We start from the raw sequence: 13,505 nt of genomic DNA on the forward strand, positions 1-13,505 counted from the left end.
TGCAATATGTTAAATTGCCTTTCGAGGCATACTTACTGGAGCTCAAATGCCCAAAGCTTATGGGTGGGAGTGCCTTTTGTCACTCAAAGGAATCTCCTTTGTTTCCTTAAGGAGTAATGTGCATGGGAACAAGAGTCCTCTTCATTTCTCATTCAGAAACATGATGTAACACATGTGAATAGGGAGCCACTCCACAGGAAATTATTTTTAGTCATGGATTCTATTTGTTTTTCACTATCCATGATTGCTGTCACCTCTTCAGAAATATAAGAGTAATTAAATCACAACTGTTGCTATCGAGGGTTTGCCGCCTTCTATTTCTATCTTGCACACTGTAATTCTCTTCTCACTCTCCACCTATCTCATCCACATACTTAGGCTCAATCAATGCTGAGTATGGAAAAAGGTGTAAAAGAGGATAGCTTACTTGCCCAAAAATCCCTGAGGCCCCAATCTGTGAAGTAGTATTGGCTGCCTTGTGGGAGGGACTGGGGCTAATGCCCACAGATCCAGAAGTAGTTCAAGAATCTGTTATATCTGCTTCTAAAGATGCAGATCTCTGACCTTTATCCGCTAGTGCAGGATCAGAAACTCTGCTCCACAGAACCCAGGGCCTCCTCTTGACAATACAAAGTTTCCCAAGCCATTGAGTATCACCACTTTACTCCCACTATAGGAAGTAAATGCTGGACCAGACCTCCAGTTTTGACATGTGACTCTGCCATGTACTTTTGCTCTTGATGGCATGGGAACCTGCTGACTCTGATGGCTTCTCTATCTTCACCATGAGGCCTCCAAACACTGGAGTTTCTGTTCAGTTTCACATGAACTCTTGGCCCACTTTCTGCCTCAATTTGTTCCTTATTGCCAGTGTAAGTGGAAGGAAGAATCCTGCCCCTTTACAGTCTGACAGCAGTCTGTAATTTCCATCTTCACTATTTATCAAAATCTTTTGTAGAGTCTAGAAGTTTGGGTAATAACTGGTTAGTTAACTTGTGCTCCCTCTGCTGACTGCTTGCAGCTCTGCAGCAGTAGAATGAACCTATGCCAGGAGTACGTATAATGGAAGACTAAAAAAAATCAGATTGTTTTTAAATCTCACTGAAGACAAATTATGGGCCTAAACTACAGTCCTTTAATGTCCCATAAAAAGTACAAAATAAGTAGTCTTTAAAAATAGTTTTGTGTAAGTAGACTGAACTCCCAGCTGAAGGAGTCCAAGTTGGAGCCTAGATTCATATCCAGTTTTATTTAGATTGTAGATATTTATGTTTAGAGTGCCAAGTCACTATGGATGAAAAGTGCATCTCCACTACAAAAGGGGAGATTTTTTTTATTTTGCATTCTGAACTTAATGTATCCAAGCAGAAGCAGGACGTCAGTGCAGACCAAGCAAGGGAAAACATTTGGTAATCTAGTGAGTTCCATCATATTTACAAATACTTTGAGAGAGATAGCATGGTCTGATGTATAAGGTAGGGGGCTAGGAGGCAGATCTGCATTCTGGTAGAGTAGCTATGCCACTTACCTCCTGTGTCATCTCTGTTAAAGGGGAGAATAATATGTAAAAGTCTCTGGGATCTATGTTTGAAAAATGCTAGAATACAGCAAACTATAAGTGTGGTGGTAGGAGGGAGGGACAACAGGTCACATATATCAAACTGTTCATTATAGCTCCTAAATGAAAGAAGTGAAAAAATAGCTGATTGGAGACAAGCGGAGTGGAGGGGAGCAGAGAAAGAAGATAGGAGGACAAGTCTGTGAAGGGTTGAACACCTAAACATTTAATGTTCTTGACCCCTTTTTCAGTTACTGGCAGTGTTTTGTTTAAACAAAAATGTGTATATGTATTCAAATTTCACAGTGGATTGGAATATGATATAACTATTAGTGCAGGATGATAATACATGCTGTTATTTGTGGACTAGATCTGCCCTCTTCAGAATAGGGTACTATCCAACCTCAAAAGTGATGTAGTGACAAAAACACCACAAAGGTTTTATGAAATAAAACACAACATGCCTATGTGATTTACTTCATAGGCATATTTATTCCTCAAACAAACAAAAAAATGCACGTTATCCACACTTAATAGCATGCAATTCGGTATGTAAAATGCAAGAATACACTTGACTCTCCAGACTAGTCAATTGAGCCTAGCACTCTTTTTAGGTGTGCCCCAAGGTACTGATACAGTTACCTGCTTATTTGCCCTTACAGCAGCTCACCTCTTCTGAAGTTTCAACAAAACTAACCTAAATGTGTTAAAAGCACACTTGCTCCCTACCTAACTGATGGACAGGCATGCAAATAATTTGTTACTATAAATAACTGAATAAATTAAGCCCCCTGGTACAATGAAAAAGAAAAGTCTTGCTGTAAATTACTGAAAGACCTTATGCTGGTAGGAAAAGTGAGAATAATTATTAAATATTAATGAAGGGTGTTTATAGTAGCAACTGAAAGCTGGTTTATAATCCCTTCTATCCTGCTATCATGTCATTTTTTTAGAAAGATGGTCAGTGCTAACAGTAGACTCAAAAATGTGAGTAATGATTCACTTTATTTTCAGTTCATGGTGAGTGCTTCATACATGAATTTTCTGGATGCTGGGTTGAGTAAAATGTGAGAATGGCTGAGCTGTGAACACAGAGTCTAAAACAGGGGTGGCCAACCTGAGCCGAGAAGGAGCCAGAATTTACCAATGTACATTGCCAAAGAGCCACAGAAATATGTCAGCAGCTCCCCATCAGCTCCATCCCCCCCCTCCCCGCGCCTCCTGCACGACGATCAGCGCCTCCCTCTCCCTCCCCATCAGCTGTTTCATGGCATGCAGGAGGCTCTGGGGGGGGAGTAGTGAGGGCACGGCAGGCTCAAGGGAGGGGGGCGGGAAGGGTTGGAGTGGGGGCAGGGCCTGGGGCAGGACAAGGGGTTGAGCAGTGAGCATCCCCCAGCACATTGGAAAGTTGTCGCGTGCAGTTTCAGCCTCGGAGTCGGTGCCTATGCAGGGAGCCACATATTAACTTCTGAAGAGCTGCATGTGCTCTGGAGCCACAGGTTGGCCACCCCTGGTTTCAAATATAAAATTGACAGACCCTCTATGATAGCAGTGATGCTGAGGGCCTCTCTGTCAAACCAGTCAATTTACACAGGTTGATGTAAACTGCTGCTGAACTTTCTGCAAAATGTAGCCCATAATTAACAAATAATCTAAAAGGACTGGCGAATTGGTGATGTGAAAGTGTTTCCCCTGGGATTTTCATTGTTATAGAAAAGTAGCTTCTGGTTAGAATAAAATATGATTTGTATTGTAGTGCATCGGAGCCTCAGTCATGGACCAGGACCTCATTATATTATGCGCTGTATAAAACACAATACCATCTAAATATAAGACAGATGGGGGAGTACATACAAGAAAACATTGAGACAGTATTGGTCAGCATGATCAACTGATCTCAGCACATCAGCAGCTTATCTGTTGTCAAGTTTTTTATAGTAATCGCCGCTGAAGAGAGTTAGTTAGTTTTGCGGATGTTTATAAGGCGCTCCTTCCAAAGGCAAGGGGTAACATGGGAGAAAGCTTGCAGGTGATTGTTTGAATATTTAATAAGTGGGTGATGGAGGCTGGGATCATGGATGAAAACATAATATGCAACCATAGAAAATATTGTGCCACTGTTGTAGCATAGTGCTAGATTTTTCAATTCTTACAGTGGTGGGCATTTACTCCCACAAATAGTCTCATTGAAGTCAGTGGGTGAAACTCCATTGATTTCACTGGGGCCAAGATTTCATGTGGTGGGGATATTTGTGTGAATAAGTGCTAAATGTGAGTAATCTTTGCACAATCTGTCCCTTAATGCATTCAATAATGCAAAAATAATTATGAAATTGTTTACATTAAATATATTTACACTTAACTGTTAATACTTTAATCAAATATTTCAAATAATTTAACTTCTACATGACTATTCCTAACCATTGGTGCATCACCAAACTCATTGTTCCCATTATGCCCAGCTCCCATAAAGGAGCAAATAGACCCTAGTATACTTAGTGATTTCAGTTTTAAAGTTCTAAGAACCTGAATTTCTGTCACCCTGCATCAAAAAGGGCTTAAACATCCACACACATCAGTTTTTAAAACATTTCTCTGCATGGTTATCAAGCACTTTCTCCAGTCTGTTTGCTGACAATGTTGTGTCACGGATCAATGGGAAGGCCGGTGGTGTCAAGTTTTAATGTTTGCTGGCTGTTGGTCATCTTGCAAATAAAATCCCGGTAGCTGGCAACTGAGAACCTGATGCTGCTACAACAGACAAGATGTTTGCATTCGTGCTACCAGAGCCTTCCACTCCCTGTCTCTGTGTAAAAATAGTTGTTTGAAAATTACTGTAGATCTAGTAGCTGTCTGTAGTATGTGTCTTTGTATTTGGGGGTTACTTGCTGTGTGCTGAGCTTGTGTGTGTCTGTCTGTTTGTTTGAAGGACTGTGTGCTGTGGCTGACAGTTGGAAGCTGTGAGCTTCTAAATAAGGTTTGAAATCTAGAAACCTCTGTTCATTGGCTGAGCCTTAGTCGGGGGGGGGCGGGGGGGGCTATCAGGAAGGCCAGGGCTTTATAAAGCAGTGAGCAAGCGACCAGGGGCCACTAACAGGGAGTTTCAAGAGGGAATTGGGAAGGGGGCGAGGTACACTTGCCATTCTTTAAAACCTTTAAACTAAACTTCTTGATTTAAACAAAACCCTATCATTAACCTAGGTAGCTGTAGGAGAGAATGCGAGGAGAAGCCCAGCAGCAGAGTGGGGGCTATCCTGTTTATTGCACTCAGTGTAGCATGTATGATTACCTGCCCTGTGGGCTGATGGCGTATGTGTGCATTTGGTGCAAGGAGCTCCTGGCCCTCAGAGACCGCGTACGGGCTTTGGAGGCCAGGGTAGGGGAACTGAAGGAGCTAAGGGACGCAGAGAGGTATGTTGATGAGGCTTTCGGACACTGTAGATTTGTCCCACCTCCGGTCAGACAGCCACTGCGCTGTTAAGGAGGATGAAAGGCTTTGGGACCCTCCTTCCAGATGATGTTGGAGTATCCTCTCACACTGAGGTTACCTCTCCGGGGGAGGGAACTCCAGTCATTAGGAAAAGGCAGGTGTTAGTAATGGGAGATTCGATCATTAGAAATGATGATAGCTGGGTTTGTGATGACCGGGATAACCGTATGGTGACTTGTCTGCCTGGTGCAAAGGTTGCGGATCTCTCAAGGCATCTAGATACACTTATGTGTAGTGCTGAGGAGGAACCGGTGGTCGTGGTACATGTAGGTACCAATGACATAGGGAAGGGTAGGAGAGACATCCTGGAAGCCAAATTTAGGCTGCTAGGAAAGAGACTGAAATCCAGGACCGCTATGGTAGCATTCTCAGAAATGTTTCCAGTTCCACGCACAGGGCCAGGTAGGCAGGCAGAGCTTCAGAGTCTCAATGCGTGGATTCATAGATTATAGGACTGGAAGGGACCTCGAGAGGTCATCGAGTCCAGTCCCCTGCCCGCATGGCAGGACCAAATACTGTCTAGACCATCCCTGATAGACATTTATCTAACCTACTCTTAAATATCTCCAGAGACGGAGATTCCACAACCTCCCTAGGCAATTTGTTCCAGTGTTTAACCACCCTGACAGTTAGGAACTTTTTCCTAATGTCCAACCTAGACCTCCCTTGCTGCAGTTTAAACCCATTGTTTCTGGTTCTATCCTTAGAGGCTAAGGTGAACAAGTTCTCTCCCTCCTCCTTATGACACCCTTTTAGATACCTGAAAACTGCTATCATGTCCCCTCTCAGTCTTCTCTTTTCCAAACTAAACAAACCCAATTCTTTCAGCCTTCCTTCATAGGTCATGTTCTCAAGACCTTTAATCATTCTTGTTGCTCTTCTTTGGACCCTTTCCAATTTCTCCACATCTTTTTTAAAATGCGACGCCCAGAACTGGACACAATACTCCAGCTGAGGCCTAACCAGAGCAGAGTAGAGCGGAAGAATGACTTCTCGTGTCTTGCTCACAACACACCTGTTAATACATCCCAGAATCATGTTTGCTTTTTTTGCAACAGCATCACACTGTTGACTCATATTTAGCTTGTGGTCCACTATAACCCCTAGATCCCTTTCTGCCGTACTCCTTCCTAGACAGTCTTTTCCCATTCTGTATGTGTGAAATTGATTTTTCCTTCCTAAGTGGAGCACTTTGCATTTGTCTTTGTTAAACTTCATCCTGTTTAACTCAGACCATTTCTCCAATTTGTCCAGATCATTTTGAATTATGACCCTGTCCTCCAAAGTAGTTGTAATCCCTCCCAGTTTGGTATCATCCGCAAATTTAATAAGCGTACTTTCTATGCCAATATCTAAGTCGTTGATGAAGATATTGAACAGAGCCGGTCCCAAAACAGACCCCTGCGGTACCCCACTCATTACGCCTTTCCAGCAGGATTGGGAACCATTAATAACAACTCTCTGAGTACGGTTATCCAGCCAGTTATGCACCCACCTCATAGTAGCCCCATCTAAATTGTATTTGCCTAGTTTATCGATAAGAATATCATGCGAGACCGTATCAAATGCCTTACTAAAGTCTAGGTATACCACATCCACCGCTTCACCCTTATCCACAAGGCTCGTTATCCTATCAAAGAAAGCTATCAGATTGGTTTGACATGATTTGTTCTTCACAAATCCATGCTGGCTATTCCCTATCACCTTACCACCTTCCAAGTGTTTGCAGATGATTTCCTTAATTACTTGCTCCATTATCTTCCCTGGCACAGAAGTTAAACTAACTGGTCTGTAGTTTCCTGGGTTGTTTTTATTTCCCTTTTTATAGATGGGCACTATATTTGCCCTTTTCCAGTCTTCTGGAATCTCTCCCGTCTCCCATGACTTTCCAAAGATAATAGCTAGAGGCTCAGATACCTCCTCTATTAGCTCCTTGAGTATTCTAGGATGCATTTCATCAGGCCCGGGTGACTTGCAGGCATCTAACTTTTCTAAGTGATTTTTAACTTGTTCTTTTTTTATTTTATCCGCTAAACCTACCCCCTTCCCATTAGTATTCACTATGTTAGGCATTCCTTCAGACTTCTCGGTGAAGACCGAAACAAAGAAGTCATTAAGCATCTCTGCCATTTCCAAGTTTCCTGTTACTGTTTCTCCCTCTTCACTAAGCAGTGGGCCTACCCTGTCTTTGGTCTTCCTCTTGCTTCTAATGTATTGATAAAAAGTCTTCTTGTTTCCTTTTATTCCCGTATCTAGTTTGAGCTCATTTCGTGCCTTTGCCTTTCTAATCTTGCCCCTGCATTCCTGTGTTGTTTGCCTATATTCATCCTTTGTAATCTGTCCTAGTTTCCATTTTTTATATGACTCCTTTTTATTTTTTAGATCGTGCAAGATCTCGTGGTTAAGCCAAGGTGGTCTTTTGCCACATTTTCTATCTTTCCTAACCAGCGGAATAGCTTGCTTTTGGGCCCTTAATAGTGTCCCTTTGAAAAACTGCCAACTCTCCTCAGTTGTTTTTCCCCTCAGTCTTGATTCCCATGGGACCTTACCTATCAGCTCTCTGAGCTTCCCAAAATCTGCCTTCCTGAAATCCATTGTCTCTATTTTGCTGTTCTCCCTTCTACCCTTCCTTAGAATTGCAAACTCTATGATTTCATGATCACTTTCACCCAGGCTGCCTTCTACTTTCACATTCTCAACGAGTTCCTCCCTATTTGTTAAAATCAAGTCTAGAACAGCTTCCCCCCAGTAGCTTTTTCAACCTTCTGAAATAAAAAGTTGTCTCCAATGCAGTCCAAGAATTTGTTGGATAGTCTGTGCCCTGCTGTGTTATTTTCCCAACATATATCCGGATAGTTGAAGTCCCCCATCACCACCAAATCTTGGGCTTTGGATGATTTTGTTAGTTGCTTGAAAAAAGCCTCATCCACCTCTTCCACCTGGTTAGGTGGCCTGTAGTAGACTCCTAGCATGACATCTCCCTTGTTTTTTGCCCCTTTTAGCCTAACCCAGAGACTCTCAACACTTCCATCTCCTATGTCCATCTCTACCTCAGTCCAAGTGTGTACATTTTTAATATATAAGGCAACACCTCCTCCCTTTTTCCCCTGTCTATCCTTCCTGAGCAAGCTGTACCCATCCACACCAACATTCCAATCATGTGTATTATCCCACCAAGTTTCAGTGATGCCAACAATGTCATAGTTGTATTTATTTATTAGCACTTCCAGTTCTTCCTGCTTATTCCCCATACTTCTCACATTTGTATATAGGCATCTAAGATACTGGTTTGATCTTTCCTCCCAGTTTTGTCCTGACTCTCCTTTCTCTCTGCCAATATAGCCCACACTCCCTCTCGTTTCCGACCCATCTCCCCGGTCTCCATGTTCCCCACTTACCTGTGGGGAACATGGAGACCGGGGTGTGGAGAAGAGTGTGGTGTTTAGATGCTGCATGTGATTATTGGAACTGGGAGCACTGGCTGTTGGGAGTCTGAAAGGACAGGAAACAGGAAGGAGGGGGGAGGAGTTGAGGAGGCTGGGAGAGTTACAGAGTGTGCAGCTACAGCTTGGAAAAGAGAATTCCACTGTAAATAAAGTTCTGTTGAAGTTGTTAATACTTTGCTTGGTGGATACAACAAAGAGGGGTTTAGATTTATTAGGAACTGGGAAACTTTTGGGATGGGGGAGCCTATACAGGAAGGTGGGCTCCACCTAAACCAAAGTGGATCCAGACTGCTGGCACTTAACATTAAAAAGGTTGCAGAGCAGTTTTTAAACTAACAGATGGGGGAAAGCTGATTGCTGCAGAGGGGCACGTGGATCAGACAGAGACTTCTCTTAGGGGAGAGTCTATTGATAGAGATTGTCTAGGTTTTAGTCAGGAGGAGAGGATGGAAGAGGATAAAGTATGGGCCAGGTCAGATGAGAAACATTCACATAAAAAAGAATCTGATACATCAGAAAAGGGCAGACAAAACAGAGACAAGTTTTTAAAGTGCTTGTACACAAATGCTAGAAGTCCAAATAATAAGATGGGTGAACTAGAGTGCCTCGTGTTAAAGGAGGATATTGATATAATAGGCATCACAGAAACCTGGTGGAGTGAGGACAATCAATGGGACACAATCATTCCGGGGTACAAAATATATCAGAAGAACAGAACAGGTCGTGCTGGGGGGGGGGGGGGGGGGAGTGGCACTATATGTGAAAGAAAATGTAGATTCAAATGAAGTAAAAATCTTAAATGAATCCACATGTTCCATAGAATCTCTATGGATAGTAATTCCATGCTCTAATAAGAATATAACAGTAGGATCTATTATCGACCACCTGACCAGGACAGTGACAGTGATGAAATGCTAAGGGAGATTAGAGAGGCTATCAAAATAAAGAACTCAATAATAGTGGGGTATTCAATTATCCCCATATTGACTGGGTACATGTCAACTCAGGATGAAATGCAGAGACAAAATTTCTCGATACTTTAAATGACTGCTTCTTGGAGCAGCTGGTACAGGAACCCTCAAGGGCAGAGGCAATTCTTGATTTAGTCCTGAGTGGAGCACAGGATCTGAACCAAGAGGTAACTATAACAGGACGGTCAGGACCGGTTGGAAATAGTGACGATAATATAATAACATTTAACATTCCTGTGGTGGGAAGAACACCTCTACAGCCCAACTGTGGCATTTAATTTCAGAAAGGGGAACTATGCAAAAATGAGGAGGTTAGTTAAACAGAAATTAAAAGGTACAGTGACTAGAGTGAAATCCCTGCAAGCTGCATGGACACTTTTCAAAGACACCATAATAGAGGCCCAACTTAAATGTATACCCCAAATTAAAAAAACACAGTAAAATAACTAAAAAAGAGCCACCGTGGCTTAACAACCATGTAAAAGAAGCAGTGAGAGATAACAAGGCATCTTTTAAAAAGTGGAAGTCAAATCCTAGTGAGGTAAATATAAAGGAGCATAAACACTGCCAAATTAAGTGTAAAAACGTAATAAGAAAAGCCAAAAAGAAGTTTGAAGAACAGCTAGCCAAAAACTCAAAAGGTAATAACAAAATGTTTTTTAAGTATATCAGAAGCAGGAAGCATGCTAAACAACCAGTGGGGCCCCTGGATGATCTAGATACAAAAGGAGCACTTAAAGACGAAGAGAAACTAAATTAATTCTTTGCTTCAGTCTTCACGGCTGAGGATGTTAGGGAGATTCCCAAACCTGAGCCGTCCTTTGTAGGTGAGAAATCTGAGGAATTGTCACAGATTGAAGTGTCACGAGAGGAAGTTTTGGAATTAACTGATAAACTTAATAGTAACAAGTCACCGGGACCAGATGGCATTCACCCAAGAGTTCTGAAAGAACTCAAATTTGAAATTGCGGAACTATTAACTAAGGTTTGTAACCTGTCCTTTAAATTGGCTTCTGTACCCAATGACTGGAATATAGGTAATGTAACGCCAATATTTAAAAAGGGCTCTAGAGGTGATCCCGGCAATTATAGACCAGTAAGTCTAACGTCAGTACTGCGCAAATTAGTTGAAACAATATTAAAGAATAAAATTGTCAGACACATAGAAGAACATAAATTGTTTGGCAAAAGTCAACATGGTTTCTGTAAAGGGAAATCATGTCTTACTAATCTATTAGAGTTCTTTGAAGGGGTCAACAAATGTGGACAAGGGGGATCCAGTGGACATAATGTACTTAGATTTCCAGAAAGCCTTTAACAAGGTCCCTCACCAAAGGCTCTTATGTAAATTAAGTTGTCATGGGATAAGAGGGAAGATCATTTCATGCATTGAGAACTGATTAAAACAAGGGAACAAAGGGTAGGAAGAAATGGTAAATTTTCCGAATGGAGAGGGGTAACTAGTGGTGTTCCCCAAGGGTCAGTCCTAGCACCAATCCTGTTCAACTTATTCATAAATGATCTGGAGAAAGGGGTAAACAGTGAGGTGGCAAAGTTTGCAGATTATACTAAACTGCTCAAGATAGTTAAGACCAAAGCAGACTGTGAAGAACTTCAAAAACTTCTCACAAAACTAAGTGATTGGGCAACAAAATGGCAAATGAAATTGAATGTAGATAAATGTAAAGAATGCACACTGGAAAAAAATAACCCCAACTATACATACAATATGATGGGGGCTAAATTAGCTACAACTGATCAGGAAAGAGATCTTGGAGTCATTGTGGATAGTTCTCTGAAAACGTCCACGCAGTGTGCAGCGGCAGTCAAAAAAGCAAACAGGATGTTAGGAATCATTAAAAAAGGGATAGAGAATAAGACAGAGAATATCTTATTGCCCTTATATAAATCCATGGTACTCCCACATCTTGAATACTGTGTACAGATGTGGTCTCCTCATCTCAAAAAAGATATACTGGTATTAGAAAAGGTTCAGAGAAGGGCAACTAAAATGATTAGGGGTTTGGAACGGGTCCCAACCTGTGGAACTCCTTGCCTGAGGAGGTTGTGAAGGCTAGAACTATAACAGGGTTTAAAAGAGAACTAGATAAATTCATGGAGGTTAAGTCCATTAATGGCTATTAGCCAGGATGGGTAAGGAATGGTGTCCCTAGCTCTGTTTGTCAGAGGGTGGTAATGGATGGCAGGAGAGAGATTACTTGATCATTACCTGTTAGGTTCACTCCCTCTGGGGCACCTGGCATTGGCCACTGTTGGTAGACAGGATACTGGGCTGGATGGACCTTTGGTCTGACCCACTATGGCCATTCTTATGTTCTTAAGCCTTAAATAAAGTAACATGATTGAATAGTCATTGCCAGTGTCACTGCTAGTGTATGTTAACTCAGAAAAATATAAACATAAGCCCTGGAAACCTTCATTCTAAAAATAAGATTTAAACTGGGAGCCAAACAAAACACAACTGCATTATTTAATTTGCATTATTTAACTGGGTTTATTAACTTTAATTCCCCAAGCAATAAAACCTGAAAGACCCTGCCCATACATTTTCACTTCCATGGTTCACATTTCACCTTCATTTTGTTAACATTTCTACAGGCATGACCTTCAGCACTTTTCATGCCTATTTTACAGTTGAAACTCAGTGTTAAAATTGAGATGAATCTTTTACATAGTTTAGTTTGCAACCAATGAACAATATTTTTGCATGCATTCCTTTTGTCTACTTTGGCTTTCGTAATCTAGTGTGATATGGAGAAGCTCTTATTCTCTTTGGAAAGGTCAGTGCTGGCTACTCTCCTTTAGAGTAGTTGCAGACCACTAGATTTAATAAAAGAAATTAAATTAAAATTTCAAGTTTTCTGTTCAAATTCCAATACTGTAGTGTCTGAGTACCTTCTAGTAATGCATTAAGGGATGTGACTAGCTGTCATGTGTGATTCTTTCTTTTCCCTGTTTTTCCTAAGAAGGAAATTGTGTTTTAAATATAGTTTTTAGTTTGTCTACTGTTGTCAAGTATTTACCTTAAAAGTCTGCTTTATAGACTTGGAGTAGAAATTAGTCACCAGGGGCAAGGGGGATTTGTCACCCTGCCTAACCTGGCTGGTGATGCAATGCAAGGCTCAATTGTTTAGCTTTGCACAATAGTAAGACTTTGAATGGGAGGCAATGGCAAACAACTGAAACGCCTTAAAGGTAAAAAAGAAACATTACAAAGCCCTTACCCATTCTGTCAGGCTGTTTATAATGCTAAGTTTACTAGTTTTCGGAGGTTGTGGGGGCGGGGGAGGAGAGGGGGCGCAAGGTGGAAGTTTCGCCTAGGGCACAAAATATCCTTGCACCGGCCCTGACTGTGCTCTATTTTTATTAGTAAAGTCCAACTCAAAGAAGTGCATGTTGAACTAGGAAAGGGAAAGTTGCAAAGTTTGTGATGGTTGTTAGATCCTGTGGAGGGTTTGTTAAACAGTATTGGACTAGACCCTGGGAAAGTGCCATCTCATCTAGAAATCAGCTTTGCCGTCAGGGTATTATTATTTATTTAGAATTTATTTGGCATTTAGACAGTTTCATTGTGCCACATGAACAGAGCTGTCAACAATGATCCTCATCTTGCAGATTTAGTTTATTTACCGGTCACGTGTTCCAGGCCCAGATCGTTAAGCACTTTGGGTGAAACCCTGGCTCCACTGAAGTCAAGGAGAGGCTTGCCATTGACTTCAACAGGGCAGGATTTCCCCTCTTGACAATAAGGACTGAGATCTTGAATAGAATCTGAAGAAGTGAGGTTCTTACCCACGAAAGCTTATGCTCCCAATACTTCTGTTAGTCTTAAAGGTGCCACAGGACCCTCTGTTGCTTTTTACAGATTCAGACTAAAACGGCTACCCCTCTGATACTTGAATAGAATGTGATATTCTGCAGTGATACTTCATTGTCCATGTGATCATTTGTCCTCTATCTTTGAACATTGCTGTGGCTTTATAGCTTGGCACTTTACAACTAAAAAATCCAAGGTTGGA

Source organism: Chrysemys picta, chromosome 11 (genome assembly GCF_011386835.1).
Source record: "Chrysemys picta bellii isolate R12L10 chromosome 11, ASM1138683v2, whole genome shotgun sequence".
NCBI lineage: Eukaryota > Metazoa > Chordata > Testudines > Emydidae > Chrysemys > Chrysemys picta.